Genomic DNA, 4,188 nt, shown 5'->3' with positions numbered 1-4,188 from the left:
GGGACCAAGGAGCTGCAGCAGTCCAGAGAGCCTACCACCAGGACCACATTGCCGCTGAGGTCTGGAGTACCCGCCACTGAGATTACGGTGACCCTGCAGTCTAGAGCGCCAGCAAGAACCTTGGTGCCACTCAAGGGGGAAGCTAAGACCAAGACAATCATACCAGTTAACACTACCTGTCCACTAGCCAGGTGTTCTGGGACCCACGAGGATTCTGGACAATGGATGCTAGTACTAGGCTCAGAGCCCAGGGACCAGGAATACTCCCTGAAAAGGAGAACTATAGTAGCCCCCCTAGATCACATTTTCATTTACTAAATAGAGTATTAGAGAAAGAAAAGCCAACAATGGCACTGATGGGGCTCATAAAAAAGACAATGGAAGTGATGAAGCTGGACTACCAAATGAAAGAAACTCAAATCCAACAAAAAGTGTTAAGGGAAGAGGCCGGCCTGCTTACTCAATGAAAAGCTACCATTCCAGGCTAACACTGAAGTCATGATAGCAAACTTCTCCAACAAACCTAAGAAGTACCAAAGGGAAATGGAAAATCAGTGGGACAAATATGCTCAAGAAAGTTGTGAGATGTTTCCAACAAGACAAGAATCAGCCTCCAAATATGTGACACAAACTTCAGGGCCTCAAACAACACAGCTCTTGGAGAAAGCAAAGCTGGTCTCCAATTTCCAGCAGCAGCAGGAGGCAGTGAGGGACATTTCACTGGGAGGAGAGAAAGAGTACAGGGAGCTGCAGACAACCCAAGAGGAGCTAAAGAAAGTGTGAGCTGAGACAGCTGCAAAGGCCCGGGCCCAGTACCTCCAGGAGAAAGCCTTACTGGAGAGGCAACTGAGTGAGCCAGCCGTGAGCATGCTGGGGGAGAGGGAAGACAAGGAGCTGAAATGGAAGGGCCAGGCCTTGGAGGTGGCAGCAGAGAGACATGCTGCTCAGCTGTGCTGCCTCTGAACACAGAGCCTGGATTCACACAGAGTCCATCCAGCAGTCCCAGCAGCCCCAGGAGAAAAAGACCCTCCACCCCTGGTTAAAAATTATGAAACATCAGCTGGAGCAGGAAAAGTGGTGGTCTTCAAAGAGCTCATATGAGGACAGGCAGGAAAGGAGTCCAGGAAGAGTTCATAGCATGGTGCTCCAGGGTCTCCAAGAAGTTCCCTAGCCACAGAATAAAATCACAACTGAACTGCTAGGTAGTTGTGTGACCCCTTCCCTTAATTAGGTTTTTCTTTAATTAGCTCCTGTTCATAATCAGGATGTTCATCTGATTTATTAAAATATGTAACATATTAAAATGGTATAAAATACCATTTTCAAAACATCAGAAACTGAGCATATTTAACCATACTCAGTTCATAACAGCAAATAACTGAGTGGAGCAATAATAACTCATTCTGTAACATGTTTAAAAAACTGGAAACAGAGAAAGGTAGTTGAGGGAAAGGAGAGGGGCTTTGTCTTTTAAGCATTAGAACCGAGGCTCTAACATCATCATGTGCCCACTCAGTGTTGTACCTCTGATTAGAAATGTACCTGATGGGAACTCCAGGGATCTTCCTGATTTTTCCTCTAAGGTGCCAGCCAACTGTGGCCACCATGTAAAAATGCTTGTGCTGAGTTGCTCTCTATACTAAACCATCATCTGCATAGGTTCTTTCATCGGTGTGTGGTAATTATTCATATCTTGGATCTTGGCGAGCCTTAGAGCCACTCCATACTTCTGCCCCGATTTCTCCGTTTCAGCCATTACACAGTCAGCTATACAAGGGATACACTTGGCATAGAGACGGCCCAACACTGACTGCACGAAGTCCAGTTTAGCCTTCAGGTAAAAGTGGATAAAGTTGATATCAACCAGGATGTGGTCAGGTGGGCCCATTTGTGTGGAATATTGGAAGAACTAGCAGGAAGAGTGCTGGGGGACTTCTCTTTCCTTGATTTCTCCAGGATCTTCCTTTCTTTCTTTTTAAGTTTAAATTTATCCTTTTCTTTAAGCCTACGCTCAGACTATGCATTTGCTTCATGATCACATATTCCCTTGTTTTCCTTTGCTTCCCCATATTCACACCGCATTCTTGTTTCTTCCACTATTACCACCACTTGGGGAGGGCTTTTAAATGGTAAGTAAAAAGTCCGTTGGATCCTTTCCCTAGTTGGGACATATTTTAAGAAAAAAATGTTTAAATTCTGAAGTGTGTCTGTGCAAAGATACTCTGCATGTGCAAAATCATGGGGTTTATGTGCTTGGAAAACACACCAAACTTGTAAGAAAGAGTACTGTATTTTTTGGACTATAGGTGCACCTCCGCCCCCCGCCCCCGCCAAATTTGGGAAGAATAATGGTTGTTAATGCTGCTATTGAGTTCTGTTTACATTTACATTGGTGAAATATTATGTCATTTATATTATAATATTTTACCACATTTTTTGCTTCAAAAATTTTTTTCCTATTTTCCTCCTCTGAAACCTAGGTGTGTTTTATGGTCTGAAAATATGGTATATAGCCAGTGCCACAGCAGCATGTAAAAGGAACCCGTGTTAAGATAAAGCAAAGTCCTGGAGAGCATGGTGAAGAGTCCCGGAACAGGACTTTGTCTGTTACAACTTTGAATCATAAAGCAGGCTTTCTAAAGCAAGAGACTAGGATGGGCTGCTCTTAGCTATACTGCAGACACCAGATGAGCTAAGATGGATTTAAATTAGATGGAATATTTTTAACATAATAGGTGATAAAGGAAAAGTTTGACAAATTCAAATAAAACATTAAATACACCAGTAAAAATAAAACAAACTATTAGTTCAAGAAGGCTTTGCACCAAACATAAGAGTTAATACTATCATTCATATATATATTTCATCCGGATTTTAGGGGCACCATCAAAACACTAAAAGATAAGTAGGCAAGGGAACTGAAAAGCAGTGCATCTGAGGATGGACACTTACAAGCCACTCCATGGAAAACTGTTCATCACTAACGTAACCTAAGGACAGGAAGAAAACATACTTCAAAGTCATACTATCCATTACCCGGTCATTTGGGTGGTGATTTAAAGTAGCCTTTAGAACCTTCACCACGAAGCTGAGATGGAGGTTCCGGGGTTCCTATTTCTCAGATGAGAAAACGAAGCCTTAGTGTGGCTAAACCCACCCCAGATCCCGGAGCTAAACCTGAGTGGGGTCTGAATAGGTTCCAGCTCAAGCCCAGCAGCCAGCCCAGCACCCGGTGAGGATGCGCACACATCTGGTCGTGACTGCGGAGACCACAAGGACGTGTGTGTGAAGCCTGGTGGGAAACAGAGCAGTGCGCACCGTAGTTTCCTGTACAATGCGTCCATGTGGAAGACAGGTGCCAAAAGCAAAAACAGTCGTATTCCGCTGCAGTGTTATAGATGGCTTGGTAATGTGCTTGCCTTTCACACGAATTAAAGGAAAGTATATGACACCTGGTAAAATGTGTCTTCCTAAAGAGCATTTTTAAGTGGGGTACCTAATTTTTGTTCCAGCGTACTTTCTTACTGGGAGCGTGAACCCCACTGTCGGTGGTAGTTTGCTTCATTTCACTGTACTTTAAAAGCCATATTAACAGTAAACCTACCTCCCCAGTGTCCATCCAGGTGGCTCTGGTGTTCTCCAATAACGACCCTGCTGCATCCATGGTGGCCTCTATGGCTGCCTGCTGGCCAATGTTCATGGGAATGACTGGCTCAACTGCACTGGAATATTCTCCCAAGAGGCTAGAATGTGCAGAAAGCAATGAAAGAAATTAAGAAGGACATTTTATAATCACCAGAGTTACAATTCACAGTGTAGAAGACATAGGAATATCTATGCACCAAATAACATAATTTCATTATTCATAGTTAAGTTATAATGATTATAGCAGATATAAAGGAAATACATAGACAGAAATAATTGGTACAGTCCTTGCCAAATTAAGGTTACAGATGGAGAAGACCTAAATATATAATTAATATGCTAGATCTAATATATCAAACTCTGAACCCTGACAGAGATCACATCTCTTCAAGTGTCCTTGGAACACTACAACTATTTGCCATATTTTAGGCCACAGAGAAAATCTTAAAACATTCAAATAAGGAGGAAAATATGGATGATATCTGATAATAATTTTTTAAAAACTAGAAATTAGTAACAACATATAAAATAAATTATTCCTAC

General features: G+C 42.5%; 1 pseudogene; it reads right to left on the bottom strand.

The window, feature by feature from the left end:
* Window positions 1–831: 831 nt before the first annotated feature.
* On the bottom strand, window positions 832–2,069 carry LOC123831130 (annotated as a pseudogene).
* Between the last annotated feature and the right edge of the window lie 2,119 nt (window positions 2,070–4,188).

Source organism: Phyllostomus hastatus, unplaced genomic scaffold, assembly GCF_019186645.2.
Source record: "Phyllostomus hastatus isolate PE091 unplaced genomic scaffold, TTU_PhHast_1.1 phas_scaffold_1674, whole genome shotgun sequence".
Classification (NCBI taxonomy): domain Eukaryota; kingdom Metazoa; phylum Chordata; class Mammalia; order Chiroptera; family Phyllostomidae; genus Phyllostomus; species Phyllostomus hastatus.
The sequence above is the reverse complement of the archived record's forward strand: the minus strand, read 5'-3'. Positions and strand labels throughout refer to the sequence as shown.